The 20,593-nt window shown below is 44.4% G+C and overlaps 1 non-coding gene across 1 annotated transcript; it reads right to left on the reverse strand.

The window, feature by feature from the left end:
• Positions 1 to 18,558: 18,558 nt before the first annotated feature.
• TRNAY-GUA (transfer RNA tyrosine (anticodon GUA)) lies at positions 18,559 to 18,644 on the reverse strand. Its single transcript is given in 2 exon segments — positions 18,559 to 18,594; positions 18,608 to 18,644. It is a non-coding gene; the product is annotated as a tRNA-Tyr (tRNA).
• Positions 18,645 to 20,593: the final 1,949 nt, after the last annotated feature.

Genomic DNA, 20,593 nt, shown 5'->3' on the forward strand with positions numbered 1-20,593 from the left:
GCATGCGCATTAGTACACAAGACGGCAGAATGAAGATAGCGAGCCCCGGGGACGCGGCGGGCAGCGGCGGGCAAGGTAAGTGCCTTTTAATTATTTTACACTTTTAATTTAAAGTATTTAGGGAGGGCGGGAGGGAGGCGGGTGGCGGCCAGCTACGCTCCGTCTGCGGAGCGTGCGTAGTGCCGCCTGGCTACGCCCGCTACGCAAAATGCGGAGTAGACGGCACTACGCACACTCCGTGCACGGAGCGTAGCTGGCCGCCCACCCTTAGTCATGCTGTACAGCAACTTTTGTGGTAGGGAACTGTTTTTGGTCTCCATGTACACATGAAGTACTATAAAAATAACATAAAGGGCTATACCTACCAATAGCCCCAATCCCATTTACCAAATAATCAGTCAGTTGGCAGTGAAGAAAGTTCAATCATTTATTAAGCAAAATACTCTATTCAGGAGCCTCGCCAACCCTCACCCATCAGGTGCATGGAGCAGACTGTTGGGTTGTATTCAAACATGAGGTTATATACTTTTCGGTTCAACACATATAATCACTGTAAAAGGAAAAACACCAGTTGGCCCTCAAACTCCAGAAAAGGACCATATATGGCACACAGGATTAGTTCAAAGCTTAACTATTTATTACTGGGAAGGTCAGGAGGGGTGATTCCCTTTCGTCTTGGTACCCGGGAGTGTAGGCACGGTGCCTCCAGAAATGCGCTTATCGCACCCAAAGCCAGATGCGACCTTGAGTCTCAGGACAGTCGAGTAGACAGCCTACGTTCAGGTGCTCACAGTAATTCAGATGAACTGGGGCTTGACATCTGCCAAAGACTAACACGTGAACAGAGCCGGTGTTCGAGCATAGGCTCAGAAAATGGCGTCTGTATGGTTCTCGGCCTACTCTATTAGCAGTATATTAGCAGTAAGTACGCAAGGAGCAAATAAACATTTTCCTCCCTGCAAATGCATATATATATATATATATATATATATATATATATATATATATATATATATATATATATATATATCCAACACCAGGTTTTGGCGAACGAAGAGCCTCAATGGCGGCAGGCAACGCGGGAAGGACGCCACTCCCAAATATCCAAACAAATCCAGTAACTGCAAATGAATTCACACTGCTGCCGCGGCATCTGTTGATAAACGCTTTTTATTTAATTTTGCAACGGGTGCCCAACGCGTTTCGCTGTTTCAGTCCCAGCTTGTTCACGGGTAGAGTTTCACCGATACAATGTAACATTTAAAGTGACAGAGACTAGTTCCGCCTTCAATCAATAGAAACCGGTTTCTATTTCTCTGTTTATCAACAGAGGCCGCGGCACCAGTGTGAATTCATTTGCAGTTACTGGATTTGTTTGTATATATATATATATATATATATATATATATATATATATATATATATATATATATATATATTCCGACAGAACTCCCAACGCGCCACTTCCAACCCTCAGATCGGCGAAGCGCACAAACAGGAGACGGACCACGGAATGGATGACGAACTATGTGACCAGCTTACCTTCGTTTTTGAGGGACACCATGGATTTTTTGCAGAGAATTTCAACAGTTGTTTGGAAATCAACTTATCGAATGGCAACCATCGATGTCACTTCACTGTACACCTCAATACGTCATGAGGATGGTATTGAGGCTGTTAAAGAATCTTTAATGACACGATCTGTAAATTTCCTAGAACACTCTCAAATGTTACTGGAGATGCTCAAATACTGCCTGACCCATAATGCATTTCTGTTCCTGGGGGAGACGTATCTCCAGAAGCAGGGGACAGCAATGGGGACATCTTTTGCGCCCACGTATGCGAACATTCTGATGGGGCAATGGGAAAGTGAGGTGCTGAAGAGAGATGATGAGAACCCGGATGGGCCAAAAATTAAACTTTGGTGTCGTTTCATAGACGACTTATTCGTCATATGGGACGGAGATGAGAACTCATTGAAAGCATTTACTGAATCTCTGAACCACAATCGATTCAGTCTAAAGTTCACATCGACGATCGACTCTCATTCTCTAATATTCCTCGATGTAGAAGTTTTTGTTAAGAACAATAAACTGTGCTCGAAAATCCACAGAAAACCAACAGCATGCAATAGCATTTTACATGCTAACAGTGGACACCCGACAAGACTGAAGTGGAGCATCCCTTATGGTCAGATGCTAAGGGCAAAAAGAAACTGCTCCGAGGAAAATGATTTGAATACAGAAATAGAGAATATGGGTTCCAGATTCCTTGAAAGAGGATACCCAATGGAGGTCATCACCATTGCAAAAAGTAGGATGCACCTGAAGAAAAGGGAAGAACTATTGTCCCCAAAAAACAAGAAACTTAGAAGAAACCAAGAACAGGAAACTGATCAGAGCAGAGAGATAACCAGACTGATAGTTGATTATGATAATCAAAGTCCCCAGATGAGAAAAGCCTACAAAAAACATTGGCAAGTTCTTCGTTTGGACAACACCTTAAATGAGAGTCTGACAAAACATCCCAGTATAACATACAGGAAAACCTCCTCCCTGAGAGACATCCTAACACAAAGTCATCTAGTAGTGCGGGAGGAGAAAAAACCGAGATGGCTCACAACACCTGGCTTCTGGAAATGCCATAAATGTAAAGCCTGTGAACATGGGGTGAACATCAAATCTTATCTACTACAAGATGGCAGAAAAGAAACCATTTATGACCATATCACATGTGATTCTAAGTGTGTAATTTACAGACTTCAATGCCCTTGTGGCAAATACTACATTGGGAGCACTGTAAATAAACTCAAGTTGAGAATACTACAACATCTGAGGGCAATAAAAAACAAGGACCCGTGTTACCCAATGGCCACACACTTTGCACAACACCATCAGAGTGACACCACCCTTTTGAAATATTCTGGAATAAAACTGTGCAAACTTCCAGAACGAGGCGGTGACCAGTTACAACTACTAAGACGCCTAGAATCGAGAATGATACTCAGTATGGGAACTGAAGCACCGTTTGGTCATAATTTGGATGCCGAACTGTATGTACATTTGTGATTTGACCTCTTGATCCAAGATAATTTAATGATACTTTGATTTCAAACCTGTGGAAACCCTTAAGAGTGTGGAAAATATTGTCCCTTAATACTGGAATGTGTACATGTTATGATTAATTGATTCTGAACCGATAAATCATTTAGAATCCTAGCATCCCCTTCTGAGAAGATAATGAATGGAAAGGAATGATGGTTTGTAGTTCAATAATAGTTGGATGTTTAGAAGAGAAAAAGCTGGGAATATAAGTACTTCACATGAACTATGGTTGTTTGCACAGTAAGGTTGGTCGAGATGGTATATTAAGCTATATACGATAGGTCATGTGATACCTTGATAATGACGTTTTATACTGTCTTGGAATTCAATCCTGTAGATATACTGTAGATACTTTATTGTGAACTTTGCAACAACCTATTAAGCGTAAAGACCTAAGTTCTCTTCTAGTAAAAACTTTAGAAACTGATTGTTTCTCTAGAAACTATAACCATCTTTAACTCAAGTGATCCTCCAAATTAACATTCTTATAGGGGATGGATCTAAATGTAAATAATGATTTTTTGTACATACTTTATTTTATAAAAAATCTACGGTTCTTTACAAAGGGGTACTTTACACTAAACTTGCGCATTGACATGTAAGAACCAGACCATGAAACCTGATAATACTTTATTTTGAATGTTTGGTCAAAAAACTTTGTTGTACTTTACGTTGATTGTACATAGTTATGTATATACCTTTACAATTATATGCGCAGTGATATGTAAAACAGACCATGGAACGCTATAATACTTTATTTTCATATGGTCATAGACTTTTGACTAATGTACTTTACGTTGATTGTACATATTTGTGTATATGCCTTTTAACATGTACTTGCCATGTATATACACTATGCTGGGTTGGGTTGGTCTAGAAAACCATGGAAATGGTAGAGGGTACTTACACTATTTGCACTATATAAGTAAGGTCTAGACCCAGGGACTCTATGGTCCAGTGGAAGGCAGGAGCCGAAACGCGTAGACCGTCCATTTGATGCACGTTATCTTTTGCACTGGTGTGTAAATAAAGCGCTGAAATCCATCTGTTGCTGTGCCGTGGTCTTTACTCTACCTAACGTGGAAAGAAGAAATCTGTGGCTATATATATATATATATATATATATATATATATATATATATATATATATATATATATATATATATATATTCCGACAGAACTCCCAACGCGCCACTTCCAACCCTCAGATCGGCGAAGCGCACAAACAGGAGACGGACCACGGAATGGATGACAGGTATTTAATCCAGTTTAAGAAGTTTCAAGCAGGAAATGCATAACGCGTTTCGGGCTGCAAGCCCTTGTTCACATGCATAAATAAGTCTGTCACTTTTTTTGCTTTTTATAATGCCTGGTGAAAAAATGATAAGTGCATGCCCCTCCCACACATCATGTGGTCAAAACCATGGTAAACACACTATGTGTTGTGACATATGGAAAGCAGACTGGATACATAATATGAATACCAGTATTTACACACTAAAGCATTTTCTTTTAGCACAAGTAAATAAATAAATAAATACATGTTATTTCCGGATAAATCCGTTAGTAACTTTGGTTACTATAAAGTATATCAACAGCAAGTACCCATGTCTATCATGGGTTGGGCGAACCCTTCTTCAACATATGTCACTAGCATATTTAGTGGTGGGCGTAGTGCAGAGAATAGAGACTAAAGTGCTAAAAAAGTGTGCAAACAGTGCATGTCCTAAAGTGCAAAACATACCAATTTGATATTGTATTTACAAGAGAGGAAGTAAAGTGCATGATTTATGATAAAAATTACCTGCATTAAGAAATGAATAATACATGCTAATTGTACAGATGGACCAAAAGTCACATTCTGGAAGATAAAAGCCTGATAAAAAACATTTCATATGTAAACAGGGTTCATCATAAAAAGTGATAAAATGTGATATTGACAACACCCTGTGTGTAAAACAGTGCTAAAATATACAAATATTATCAAATATTAAGTTAAATAACTATATACAATGAGGTTGCTGTTACAAGGGGATTCAAACCCTGGCTAACAGGGATCCTGACTAGCCAGGGCCATCAAGACAAGTATAAATACATAACTGATAACTATGAAGACTGGTTCGACAAATCCCTTGGTAACAGGGAACCTGACTACCAAGGGTAACGTGATACCAAATAATGAACAAGAGAAGCCCCACCGAAGATAGACAACAATAGACAAAGGCCAGCCTACAGAAAAGTATGTAAGTCTTCCGTGTTGTTGAGACCATGCGGCCACTTGCTATCGAACTCCAGGATCAGGTTGGATTTGAGTTGTCTGAGCCTCAGCTCTCTGTTACCGCCTCTTCTGAGTTTAGGCACTGCCCCTACAACAAAGTATGTGAGACAATTAATGTCCTTGTTGTGTTTCATCTCAAAGTGGCGAGCCACTGGGTAACTGGGGTCACTATGCAGAATTGCACGTAAATGTTGCAGAATCCTAACGTGCACCTGCTGCTTGGTACTGCCAATGTAATTCAAACCACAGGTGCCTGTTAGGACATAAACTGCAAATTCTGTCTTACAGGTGTATTGACCCACGATGTTAACTGCCTTATCACTGAAAGGGGTAGTATAATGAGATTTATTAACCCCAAACTTACAGGCGCGGCAACTAGAGCATTTTTGAAAACCACCTGCAGATTGTAACCAATTCGTTTTTTCTTTTTTTTTTTTAGTTCCGGACATGGTTGGTCCAGAACAGCGCCCATACTACGCGCCCTACGAAAGGTTACAGTGGGTTTCTCCGGTAAAAGGGCCCCCAGAACATTATCAGATAAGATGATAGGCCAGTTCTTGTTAATGATCTGCCTGATCTTACGTTCCTGATTACTGAAAGAGGTGATGAACCTAGGACAAGATTCGGATATCTCTTCTACTGGGGCAATGGGCACTAATGCATCACCAGTTATAGGTAACAGGCTTTCGCGGGTCCTAAGATCGGATATATATATATATATATATATATATATATATATATATATATATATATATATATATATATATATATATACTCTGGTGATCAAGCCCTCCGACAAAGGGGGAAACGTGGTCTTAATGAGCAGAGACCAATACAAAGAAGAAGCACTGAGGCAACTCGCAGATAGAAACTTTTGCATGGAATGTACAACTGCAGTATACCAACAGAGTATCACACAATATGAAACACTAATACAGAAGTGGTACAGCCTCAAGATGCTAGGAAAAGATGAACATCATAATACCCCTATGACACCTACCTTCTACCACCTCCCCAAATTACATAAGAACATGGAACGTCCCTCTGGTCGCCCAATTATTTCTTCCATTGGCAGTCTAACAGAGAATATGTCACGTTTTGTGGACAATGTCCTGTTTCCTTTGGTGGTGAAATTAAAATCTTACATACGGGACACCAAAGATTTTTTAATCAAAATCCAGGAGTTAACATGGAGCCCTGGATGTCTGCTGATGATTCTGGATATTACCAGCCTATACACTTGTATAGAACACGGGCAAGGCCTAAAGGCCGTTAAGTATTTTCTTGAGCAGCGCCAGATGAGATTCGCTAGACACAATGAAATGATCATTGAGTTTATAGAGTTCTGTCTAACTCACAACATCTTCCTCTTTGAGGACCAGCTATACATTCAAAGATCGGGGACGGCGATGGGCACCTGCTTCGCCCCCAGCTATGCGAACCTGTTCGTTGGCTGGTGGGAGGAGCGGGTGCCCAGGAGCTGCACAGTGGGTCTAGACACAGGGGAGGTTATATGCTGGCACCGTTACATTGACGATTTGTTTATCGTCTAGAACGGTGGGATTAATACAGCAGAAGAATTCATTAGAGTTCTTAACACCAATGACCTCAACTTGCACTTCTCGGGTTCGATTAGTCCGGTGGCAGCGGATTACTTGGATCTGAGAGTGCACGTTGAGGGGAACCATCTCCATACTACTCTTTATAGGAAAGAGACTGCTGGCAACTCTACACTTTTTGCCAGCAGTAGCCATCCTCTCCAGTTAAAAAACAGCATTCCCTACGGAGAATTACTAAGACTCCGAAGGAACTGATCAAAGGACTCTGACTTTGAGGCGGCTCCCTCAGAGTGTCTAGCGCGCTTTTCCATTAGGGGATGCAGTGAAACATTACTGAAAAACACACTAAAGAAGGTCAGAAGAGTACAAAGGGCAACACTCTTGGCTACAGATAATCATACTGTTGGCAGAGAGAAGAAAGCCAACACCAATGAAGGGAAGTTCAGACTGATCACCCCATACTCATCAGGTGCCAAAGATTTAAGAACCATGCTTAATAAGAACTGGCACATACTGCAGACAGACAGCATACTTAAGGAGGATTTACCAGATCATCCTCTAATAACGTTTAGCAGAGCCAGATCATTAGGTGACATGTTGGTCTCCAGCCATCTGGAGAAACCAACTCCAAAGACTAATACTTTGAAACAAATATCGGGGTTCTTTCCTTGTGGACACTGCAAGGCCTGTGCCGGGAGCAGAAGAGTGCTATCGTATATCATACCGGACACTGGCAATACAGTGCCCATCAAGAAGTTTATAACTTGCAGTTCCCAGTTTGTAGTATACTGCTTGCTCTGCCCGTGTGGCCTTCGCTACATCAGCAGCACAATTAAGGAACTCAAACTGAGGATTCTGGAACATCTTCGGGCAATCGAGAAATTGACACTGCATATCCGGTTGCCCAGCACTTTGCCGAAGAACATGGCAAAGACCGTACCAAACTCCAATTCTTTGGGTTGGACACTGTCCCACCCAACGTGAGAGGAGGTGATCGGCTAAGAAGACTCCGCAGGTTGGAATCGAGGTATATTGTAGATCTCTCCACCAAACACCCGAGAGGACTTAACAGCGGAGAGGAACTGTCAAGCCATTTAGGAAAATGAAATTGTAACAATTACACGCCTCCCGGGGAATGATCTGTTTCGATGCTGTCTTTGAAGAATCATGAACTGTATGATTGCCATGTATGAATTTCACATTTTCTTTGCTTAGGTTGGAATTTTGCTAGTGGTTCCCTGCACTAATTTACCATCTATGCAGTGATTGAGGGGCCCAAGATATGTATATATGTATATATAGAGAATTTGGAATCAAGAGAAGGCGACTATGCTTATGAATTATTTCCATCACAGAAAAAAATAAGAAAGATAGTGTTATATAAGTTTACACTAACTTCTTTGTAAGATGATATTGGAATTCACCTATTGATTCGATGGGAATAACTTGTATAATACATTTTACCTTTGAGATATTATTTGCTGATAAGCTCGATGAACTTTGAGAATTCTTGATAACCTGATCATCTCTATCATTTTGAATTTTTGTTGAGACATATCATGACACACTCTTTTGATGAAATGCATTGTTATTTTCAGTATAAGTTTATAAATCATGTTTTGACACTTTGTACATAGGACACTTGCCGATCCACGGCTCTATTGAAACGTCATAATTTAATGGCAATGTATAACTATCATACCCTTTCAATGGATACAACACCATTCAAAGATGGCGCCCGCAGTGGTGCACAAGGGTTAAGTCCTATGTTATTGTCAATGAATGTGAAATAACTTTATTAACTTGCTGTTTGCATGTCACGAGTGACACACTGACGAAGGCTTACGCCGAAACGCGTCTTGTGCTTTCTTTTTCCCACATTAAATCACTGTGATATCTCTCAATCTATGAGTGCTGCCTCTTTTTTTGCTAACTGAGAAAAGTTTTGAGCGCTGTATATATATATATATATATATATATATATATCAAGCAAAAGGGTACATATAGATGCATCATGCCAACATAATATACGACCGATACTCCTTATGTATGGGAAATCTATTTTTTTATCCCTCACACATATAATTTTTACAGCCCCTTGGGTATCAGGTACACCTCTGGGAATGTTCTGGGGCTGCATAACGGTCAGTAGACAACCAGTATCTATAAGGGCATCTTTGGGTTCTCCGTTAACAGATACCTGTCGGTGGTAGGGAAGGCTTCTTCTGTCTGTTATGCAGAGATGGGACCGGGTTAGTCCAATCTCCATTGGCTCTTCCTCCTGGGGGCAATGCCGAGCTATATGCCCATATCCTCCGCAGAGGAAACACTGGGGTCCCTGTGGGATCAGTGGTCTGGGTACAACTGGTAAGGGACAGGGCAAGAGGGTTACAGGTTCTGGATTCTTGGTGGGTGGGGGTCTAGCGGTCCAAGTGGTGTTGCCCCGCTCGGGGTGTCTCCATGGAAGGTCTTCCCTTCCTTTCTGGCTCTCTTGAGCATGGCTAAAAGTGCTGGCTATCTCTACAGCATTTTCTAACGTGAGTTGGGTGTTGTCTGACCCATTTCTGTATGGGAGGGTGTAGGGAAGTCAGGTATTGTTCTAGATATACTTTCCCCATTATTTCCTCCTTGGTAGCAGTTACTTGCTGTAGCCACCGGTCTGCCAAATCTCTTACCCTATAGTATAAGGCCCTTGGAGTTCCTTGGGGACCCTCTCTGATCTGTCAGAACCTGATCCTGTATGTTTCTGTGTCAATTCCCATACGTTCCTAAATGCTCCGCTTGACTTCTTCATAAGGGGTGAGACCTAGGGGATTGGCTGCTTGGTAGGCTGACTGAAGGTCTCCTGAAAGCAATGAGCCCAAGTACTGTTCCCACTTATTCTGGGGCCATGCTGCCACCCTGGCCATTTCTTCAAAATTTGCGAAGTAGAAGTCTGGGTCTTCCCCAGCAACATACTTTTGAATTACTAATGAGGGAAGGCTAGTATGTGGTCTTGATTGGCCTAGCACCTCCGCTAGTTTACCTATTACCTTTTTCTGGGCTGTGCTTTGTTCCGTGAGGGTTCAGTATAACTTCTTGCGGTACTCCTCTGCTACAGCTAGGAACTTTTCCATGATTTTTCCTAACTGTTCCTGATTGTCTGCCATTTTCTTCACAACAGCCTCCATTTCCCCCGATCCCACTTCTGACACCACCTGTGGGAGGGATGGGCGGAAATAGGAGTGCTCAGGGAATTGTGTAGACAAGAGCTAAAGGGAATGGTGTGAGGAACGCTATTTACAGTGCCCCGTTTTACCCGTCCTCCCTCCTCCCACAACACACCTCCCGCTTCTCTGTACTTCCCAGCTGTACCCCTGTGTGCGGTCACTCACCATTCAAGCCATAACTCTCCTGAGTTACGGCGGCGGTTGCGCCCTCCTGGGGGGGGGAGATGGGATCCACCAGTCTTCGGACCACTCCTCGGCATCTCCGACCTCTTACGTGAGCTCCTCCGTTGCCGCGCGTTGCCTCTCCTCCGGTTCGGTCTTCTCGGGTCCTCGCAACTCCTCTCGGCGTCTTCTTCCGGATTCTGTGACGTCCCCAAGTTCTACGGCTGGATCATCCATTTCTCCTCACCACGCATGCCACCCCTCGCCCCCCCCCCCCCCCCCCCCCCCCGGGCCGGCCGAGCACTTTGCCGGGTCGGTTTTGGTTCCCAGTCCGGCCCTGTCTGTGTCCCCTCTGACAATATATCATTAAAAGTAACAAAAAACACGCTTGTTCCTCTGCTGAAACAGTCACTTCAGTTTAATCTTGAAATTCTTAGCCAACACTTGTTTTGTTGTGCTTAATGGTTGTGCACATCGACTTCTTTAGGGCTATACTCTCTTTTCTTTAGAAAATTTAGCTATTGTAAATCGAGAGTCTATATCTGTGGACTACTAAACATATGTCTAATAATTATAAAGATGATTCAGAAAAGGGGGTGGTGATGAACAGAGTGCCTGAATTAAGCAGACCACTCTTACCCAGTCCAAAGATCAGGGCTTGATCCATCACCGTTTTTTTTTTTTTTTTTTTTTTTTTGGTGTAAAACTTTTATTGATACTCATCATCCACATTACAACAGTACAATTACGCAGTAATCATGCCATGAAATAAGAACAGAATATCACGTACTTCTACACAGCTATTCAGCCGACAACCCTCCGGTCCGGCAGCACAGGATGAGGATGATATGGCAGACCATCAGGATGTAAATATCGGAGTTTTAAAGTTTTACTTTTAAGGTTCATTTTTGTTTTTGTTCCATTTATGAAAAATCAAAACAAACCAAACATAGTGGCTCAATAGTAGTGTATAGACATGAAGCAATATAGAACATAAGATACTAGTAGAACACGCCAACCCCCAACCCCAGGCCTACCCCCTTCACCCCCCCGCATATCGTGAGCTGAATTTCCAACTATAAGAGTACATTTCTAGTCCTACCCCGCAGTGACCCATAGGTTAATCAATCATTCCCTCCTCATCCTCTGAATCCTCGTCTTCATGCTCCTGCAACGGGTCACACAGGTCCCCTCTGTACCTATTCCAAGCCTCCCACACCTTGTTCCACTTCTTTGGGTTCGCTCTGAGTTTGTAAACAGTTTGTTCAGTTATCATCAATTTGTCCATGTTTTTACACCATAGCGCCAAAGTAGGTAGCTCCGCTACCCCCCATCTCTGCGCCACATCACGCTTCGCCACCATTGTTCCAATTGTGACCCATTGCTGTTGTCTCCATCACTGTTTTTTAGCTCACTGCACCATCCCAGCTCAGAACTTGGCTATATGCAAATTAGTCTGACCCTGGTCCAGTGCATCATGGGATCAGGGCAGACTAAACTACCAAGCCAATTCTCATACTGGGAAGGAAACAAGCTTCCGGGGACCGGTTTCTGGCATTTCAGCCGTCTTTGGCCCGGCTTGCTTGAATCCTGATGATGCAATGAGCAAGGGACTCACATCTGAGTATACCCTTCCACGCTTATGGTGGACAATAATGATTCAGAAAAGGGGGTGGTGATGAACAGAGTGCCTGAATTAAGCAGACCACTCTTACCCAGTCCAAAGATCAGGGCTTGATCCATCACCGTTTTTTAGCTCACTGCACCATCCCAGCTCAGAACTTGGCTATATGCAAATTAGTCTGACCCTGGCCCAGTGCATCATGGGAACAGGGCAGACTAAACTACCAAGCCAATTCTTATACTGGGAAGGAAACAAGCTTCCGGGGAACGGTTTCTGGCATTTCAGCCGTCTTCGGCCCGGCTTGCTTGAATCCTGATGGTGCAATGAGCAAGGGACTCACATCTGAGTATACCCTTCCACGCTTATGGTGGACAAAATTGATTCAGAAAAGGGGGTGGTGGTGAACAGAGTGCCTGAATTAAGCAGACCACTCTTACCCAGTCCAAAGATCAGGGCTTGATCCATCACCGTTTTTTAGCTCACTGCACCATCCCAGCTCAGAACTTGGCTATATGCAAATTAGTCTGACCCTGGCCCAGTGCATCATGGGAACAGGGCAGACTAAACTACCAAGCCAATTCTTATACTGGGAAGGAAACAAGCTTCCGGGGACCGGTTTCTGGCATTTCAGCCGTCTTCGGCCCGGCTTGCTTGAATCCTGATGGTGCAATGAGCAAGGGACTCACATCTGAGTATACCCTTCCACGCTTATGGTGGACAAAAACTCTAGGTGTGGCAGGGTATACTCGGCCACTATAGGTGTGGCAGGGTATACTCGGCCACTATAGGTGTGGCAGGGTATACTCGGCCACTATAGGTGTGGCAGGGTATACTCGGCCACTATAGGTGTGGCAGGGTATACTCAATTTCTGGTGAAGAATTGGCTTGGTAGTTTAGTCTGCCCTGTTCCCATGATGCACTGGGCCAGGGACAGACTGATTTGCATATAGACATGTTCTGAGCTGGGATGGGGAAGTGAGATAACTAACGGTGATGGATCAAGCCCTGATCTTTGGACTGGGTAAGAGTGGTCTGCTCAATTCAGACACTCTGTTCATCACCACCCCCTTTTCTGATTCGTTTTTGGCCACTTTAGGTGTGGCAGGGTATACTCAGACATGAGTCCCTTTCTCACTGCTCCATCAGGATTCAAGCAAGCCGGGCCGAAGACGGCTGAAATGCCAGAAACTGGTCCCCGGTAGCTTGTCTCCTTTCTGGTGAAGAATTGGCTTGGTAGTTTAGTCTGCCCTGTTCCCATGATGCACTGGGCCAGGGACAGACTGATTTGCATATAGCCATGTTCTGAGCTGGGATGGGGCAGTGAGATAAATAACGGTGATGGATCAAGCCCTGATCTTTGGACTGGGTAAGAGTGGTCTGCTCAATTCAGACACTCTGTTCATCACCACCCCCTTTTCTGAATCGTTTTTGGCCACTATAGGTGTGGCAGGGTATACTCAGACATGAGTCGCTTTCTCACTGCTCCATCAGGATTCAAGCAAGCCGGGCCGAAGACGGCTGAAATGCCAGAAACCGGCCCCCGGTAGCTTGTCTCCTTTCTGGTGAAGAATTGGCTTGGTAGTTTAGTCTGCCCTGTTCCCATGATGCACTGGGCCAGGGACAGACTGATTTGCATATAGCCATGTTCTGAGCTGGGATGGGGCAGTGAGATAAATAACGGTGATGGATCAAGCCCTGATCTTTGGACTGGGTAAGAGTGGTCTGCTCAATTCAGACACTCTGTTCATCACCACCCCCTTTTCTGAATCGTTTTTGGCCACTATAGGTGTGGCAGGGTATACTCAGACATGAGTCCCTTTCTCACTGCTCCATCAGGATTCAAGCAAGCCGGGCCGAAGACGGCTGAAATGCCAGGAAACGGTCCCCGGTAGCTTGTCTCCTTTCTGGTGAAGAATTGGCTTGGTAGTTTAGTCTGCCCTGTTCCCATGATGCACTGGGCCAGGGACAGACTGATTTGCATATAGCCATGTTCTGAGCTGGGATGGGGCAGTGAGATAAATAACGGTGATGGATCAAGCCCTGATCTTTGGACTGGGTAAGAGTGGTCTGCTCAATTCAGACACTCTGTTCATCACCACCCCCTTTTCTGAATCGTTTTTGGCCACTATAGGTGTGGCAGGGTATACTCAGACATGAGTCCCTTTCTCACTGCTCCATCAGGATTCAAGCAAGCCGGGCCGAAGACGGCTGAAATGCCAGAAACCGGTCCCCGGTAGCTTGTCTCCTTTCTGGTGAAGAATTGGCTTGGTAGTTTAGTCTGCCCTGTTCCCATGATGCACTGGGCCAGGGACAGACTGATTTGCATATAGCCATGTTCTGAGCTGGGATGGGGCAGTGAGATAAATAACGGTGATGGATCAAGCCCTGATCTTTGGACTGGGTAAGAGTGGTCTGCTCAATTCAGACACTCTGTTCATCACCACCCCCTTTTCTGAATCGTTTTTGGCCACTATAGGTGTGGCAGGGTATACTCAGACATGAGTCCCTTTCTCACTGCTCCATCAGGATTCAAGCAAGCCGGGCCGAAGACGGCTGAAATGCCAGAAACCGGTCCCCGGTAGCTTGTCTCCTTTCTGGTGAAGAATTGGCTTGGTAGTTTAGTCTGCCCTGATCCCATGATGCACTGGACCAGGGTCAGACTAATTTGCATATAGCCAAGTTCTGAGCTGGGATGGGGCAGTGAGATAAATAACGGTGATGGATCAAGCCCTGATCTTTGGACTGGATAAGAGTGGTCTGCTCAATTCAGACACTCTGTTCATCACCACCCCCCCCCCATCCGCCGACCCCCCTTTTCTAATAATTATAAAGGGTCTAAATCAAGGGAACAGCAGGAGTTTATGATGACATTCTTTACTCCTTTATCTAACAAAAGCATTACAGATCATAACGTGCATGATGCAAGATGTAAAATTAATGCAAAGGAAAGAAAAATAGATTATTTGAATGAAAGGACAAGAGAAGATGAAGAAAGAGGAGAAGAGAAAACAAATAATGTCCATATTATTGGGAAAGGTGAGGAGATTTTAAAGAAACATCCTACTAAATTGAGGCTTGAAGTGAATAATAAAGAAGAATTATGTATGGTACGACAGCCAGGGGGAAATAAGACAATCAAGTAATTAGGATGGAGTGAGTGTGAACACAGCTATTTAATAAAAGGAAGGATGTTTTTCCAAGGTAGAAGCTACCCTTACAGGCAGATATTATATATGTGGTAAATCAACGTATTCCCAGTTACCACCTAATTGGGTAGGAAGTTGCTATGGTGCATTACTACTAAGTTAGATTCACCTCTCGACAATTATATTAAATGAAGGAGATGAAGCATTAAGCAGATTCTTGTTGACAGTGGCGGCTGGTGGCTGCAAAAAGTGGTGAGGCGGAAGCCCACAGACAGGATTGCACTACGCAATTTAGCATAGTGAGCAACCTGATCCCTGATTTTCTCAGGGAAAGTGCATGGAAACTGCTAGAAATACATATTGATTTGACCCAGTAGCGTATTTGCTGTATTTTACTACCCCGATCAGCAGTCAAAAATGCCATTTTCATTTCTCGCACCAGGGCTCGCCTCATGTGTCATCCAAACTATGCTACTGGGTCAAATCAATATGTATTCCAGCAGTTTCCATGCACTTCAGCCGCAAGGAACCACTCGCAAACCCACGCCCTTAGTGGTCATATATTTTAACACTTGAATGTGAGGTACAAGGAGAGGGGTGCTTTGACTGGTAGCGGGTAGAGGAAGAAAGTCTTTTTTACGTGCCTTCACTTGTTTTTCATATAAACCTGAATGCCGACCTTTGTGCACTCCAAACCCTCGCTCGCAGGTCACTTGAAAGCCCAAGATTTCCTTGCAAGTGGTGAATAGAAAGTGCAGTCTGTCCTTCAGGGCATGAATGCACGTTTTTTTCAGCTCCGTCCACAAAAGTCTTCTCTGATTTGCCCAAAGACTTTGAGGCTTTTCATAGAAATAATATCATAAGGCGTACGGTTGAATGTCAGGGAAACAACAGTGGAAAACGAGAGTTCAAAATGCAAACTCGAGCCCGGGCCACAAACGTAGTAAAGTATTCCGGAGACACACGACGCCGGCTTGCTTCATTTTAAGTAATTTAAATTCTCTGTTCGGCAGTCGGGTGGTGGGGGGGGTTGGAAATGGGGTCGCACTCGCGGGATGAGGGGGAAGGAGGGAGGGGTTTGGAAAGTTGAAACAAAACAAATATTATATATAAAATAAAATAAAATAAACTTACCGTCCGTAGAGACTCCGTCCCGACTCCCGCGTCCTGGTTCAAGTCCTGCAGGCAGTACGTCATCAGGAAGGTGGCACGGCAGGCAGCCTTCCTCTCCACTGCCGCGTTTTTGATTGGTGCGGCCGGCTGCCCCAGGCTACCTCATTTTCTATACATGCTGCTGCTGCAGCATACAGAGAGTCAGGGACTGGGTGCGTTACTCGAGGGCAGGGGGAGTGGCTTTCCCACTGTTGTTAATACTGACTGTTTGGGCGGCCTCAGTCAGTATTAACAACAGTGGGCAAGCCACTCCCCCAAGCCACTCCCCCCTGCCCTCGAGTAACACCCCCACTCTAAACCAAGAAGTTCTGCTATCTCGCCGTGCGAGAAGGCAGGAACAAATCACAAATGGTAGTTATATAACGACAATAACTACCATTTGTTTCTGCCTTCTCGCACGGCGAGAAAGCAGGGGGGTCAAGCGCTAATTTTCTAATAATAAAATGATGCCCTATATGTGAGCTATTGCTAATATTAAACTCTGTTTACATTCTCTTTCATCTTGTTTAAACGTCATCATATGTCATTTGCTATTATTATTGATTCTGATCAATAATAAACTTTAATAGTTTCACACTAGTCAGCACTAAAGGTTCTCAGTGAAAGCCTCCTGAATCTACTAAGCCAATCATCAGTCTGGTGACCCAGCAGCCGCTCGCTCTTCTGTCAGTGGCTTTCCTCTGAGAGTGGAATGTTGAGAGCGCCGAATCCTAACCACTAGACCACCAGAGAGCGCCTGTCCGACATAAAGCACGAGTGAAATGCACTGTGTACCTAAATGTCTTTCTGAGTTGAAGTTTCTTCGTCAAGTAAAGTAGGTAAAACAGCTAATATTTATTATAGGAAGGAATATAGCAGCAGACACAGAAAGGGCGCTCCAGGCAAACTACGACGAAAACAACGACTGTGCCTTAAATAGGTCGAAGTTTGTGGAGAGTTTCCAAGCATCGAAGACGTCTGACGCCCTCATCTCACATACTGGTGAAAGGAAACATCAAGAATCAACTACCATCAAATGAAATAGAAAGTGCAATTAAAAGGGCGATCAGAGCTTCTTCTCGGGGCTCCCTGAGGGAGGGAGGGCAGCTCAGAGGTGCCCCAGGTGCACACCTGCACGAGCAGCCCCCCCTGACAGTCTCCTTTGGATGATGGGACCCGTGGCCCTAATTGTAGAGTGTTATAAACAGGACTACAAGTCCCAGCATGCACCGTAACCAGCTGGCCTGGTTTTGGAAGTCATGCCTGGACCCAGGAAACATAACGCTCTGGTGAGGGTGGTGGGGAGTGCACGTCCGGGGCAGTGGTTCTTTTGATTTCACACTGTGCCTGCAAGTTCTAAACCATTTCACTTAAATAAAGATGAAAAGTTTCACGTCATATAAACCAAGTCCCCATTCAGAGCCCTCCCCTTATTAGTTTTATTTAGCGTGAAAAAAAACTCATTACACGTTATTTACTATGTAGTACTCCGATTTTTATTTCAATAATTACCCTCCATGACACGTTTTCATTTCCAAGAAAGTACACAGCAGCTTAAAATAAAAAGGCAGAAATCTACTTTCGAAGGTGTAGGTAGCACTTACAAACTCCGTGATAGATTGTGAAGGGTATGTGATTGCTTTAGGAAATGTTTTAAGTTGTACGAGCTGTGGTGTCCATAAAAAAAATATATCAGTATCGCTTTAAAAATTGCATTTAAAATAAGTGTTCAATGCTCAAAATGTAGTATGAGTTTGAAAAATAAATAAAAAGTAATTCCTCCCCGTCGGGGCGGTCTCCCGCGTGACAGGCGGGGATACTGACCACTATACTAACGAGGAAACGATGCATCTCGACCTGCCGGGCCGCTCCTCATTTGGCCTCCGAGCCGCCTCTTCCCGATATGCTACCGGTTCGTGCAATTTATCAACTCTTTGACACCAACACAGGGGGCCACGGGCTCAACAAACACACACACACTCTCTCCCACCATACACACACAAACACACTCCTCCCTCACACCTCACAGATCCCCTGATGCCAGAGTCACCACAACCAGCTCCCAGGGCTGCTTCAGAGGGGGGGCCCCGGCCTGGCTCTTCAGCCCAGGGGCCCCTGGCTCTGTCTGATGAGGGGCCATTGCAGCGGGGGCTGCACACAGGGAGGGGGGCGGGAGACACCACCCCCCTCGCCCCCGCCGGAGGAGAGAGCTGGGCTGTAAAGGTGAAGAGGGGAGGCAGGAAAAGCCCCGGCGTGTGAGGGTCCGAGAAAGAGGCGCTTTCCATTGGGAAGCAGAGGGGAAAAAAGTGAAGAGTTTGCAAAAATCCTTCGAGCCGGATTTGAACCAGCGACCTAAGGATGACAGTCACTCCACTACAGTCCTCCGCTCTACCAACTGAGCTATCGAAGGCTCAGATAATACAGCCAGCATATAGCCTGATTTTTGTGTCTAAGCATCAATGACATGGCGTGATGGAGCTGCGAACCAGCCAGAAAGTTCAACTTCTATGGAAAGTGGCTGAATAGTTAAAGAATTCGATTATATATTCAAATGTATTCTTTTTGGAAGCCAAAAGTTACAAATGGGTTATTTTATCTTGTATAGAGCGCTCAAACAAAATAGGTGTGTTGGATTAGAGTTTTGTATTGGTTTTGCTTTTGTTATATTTCATGTTTACATTTGACTATATTACTGTTGTGAGCGCTAATTTGTATTAATATAAATCAGGAGCTATATGTGAGCTATTGCTATTTTTGAACATTGCCGTCCATCCTATTTACACGTCATCCTATGTCATGTGATTGTATTGTTGATTCCGACACTAGTCAGCACAAGAAGGTCTTAGAGAGAATCTGCTGAATGTACTAAGCCAATGACAAATCTTGCGCCTTTCGAGTTCTGTTAACATTGCATCAGTAAAACCGTATAATCAAGACTGTGAGAACGATCAAATCATATAAGGTGGTTGGAAAATCACAGAGGGGCAGATTTACAATATCTGGCGCATCCCTGCATATCAGCAGGGATGCGCCAGTTATTGTGCGCCACGGCTCCGCCACCATGGACGCGCCGCATTTACAATGCGGCACACCATGGTGCAAAAACGGCACAGATGCGTGACGCATCTGCACCGTAAAGGCGGCGCACTGCTGGATTTGCATCGCAAGCGTGACACAGCTCCATCAATGCTCTGGGGGGCCCTATCTCCACAATGCTGCGTCAATCCTTACGCCTGCTTCAAGCAGGCGCAGGGTTTTGACGCAGCATGGGCTCAAAAATACCTGAGTGGAATCTTGTAGATTTCACTCAGCCACTTTTAGGAGGCGTTCCTGCGCCGGAACGCCCCCGCCTGCACCGGAACGCCTACTTCTGGCGCAGGGCTTTACAACGTGACTCATCTCCCAGATGCGTCACGTTGTAAATACTCCGCACCATGGCGCCTCTTTTGCGCCGCAGATGCATCACAAAAGTGACGCAATGGTGGCATAAAAGAGGCGCAAGGGGCTTGTAAACCTGCCCCAGAATGTCTTTTATGTAGAAATGTTTCCTTTTCACTGTTTCCTATTCGGTTAACCTAATGAATCATGTGTTCCCATCCAATGTATGAACTCCACTGTCCACAGCACTGTATGAGTGTGCATTTCTCCCACAATAGAGAGACCCTACCCCTATTCTTAGATGCTAAATCTATGCCGGATTGTATTCGGAGCTGTACTTTAATTATGGTTTATGTACTATGCTGAAAATGTACTCAGTATAGTCTGTATTTTTACTTTAAAACTTACATAAAGCATTTGAAGATCTGTTGTCTGTCAATCTTATGAGAATGTTGCAGAAGTGGTATATGAGCCCAATTTGGTTCTAAAAGTGACAGTTCCAATCGGGAAGTGCCAAAGTCTGGACTACGTTACTGCCTCACTCGCAGACTTGGTACCCAACCTGGCGTCATCCCGTCCTCTCTAGGGATGACCTATCCCAACACCTGGGGACAGTTCAAGGGTGTGGTGTCAGGCCTATATGATCTGGACTCACAACCGCAGGTAGTGAAATTGAGCGCCAAATGGCAGGATGAACTACAGTCGGAATATGAGGCAGAAGATGGGGCCAAGATACTGAATAATTTGAACTGAGGAGCGAGAGAGGTCTGGATGAAATTCTGCCTATATCGACTGCAGCGCACACCAACAAAACTCAAGGAATTGAGCCGCACAGACGGTTTGTCCCGCAGCGTGTTCAAACAAAGAGATTCAAATCAACATGACCTGAGGAAGTTATCTGTGTGGTGCCAAGAAGTTATTTGCTTTGTCTAAATCACGACCTAAACACAGATCTCAAAATAGACCAGCAGAATACTGCTA

This window comes from Lissotriton vulgaris, chromosome 1_1 (genome assembly GCF_964263255.1).
Source record: "Lissotriton vulgaris chromosome 1_1, aLisVul1.2, whole genome shotgun sequence".
NCBI lineage: Eukaryota > Metazoa > Chordata > Amphibia > Caudata > Salamandridae > Lissotriton > Lissotriton vulgaris.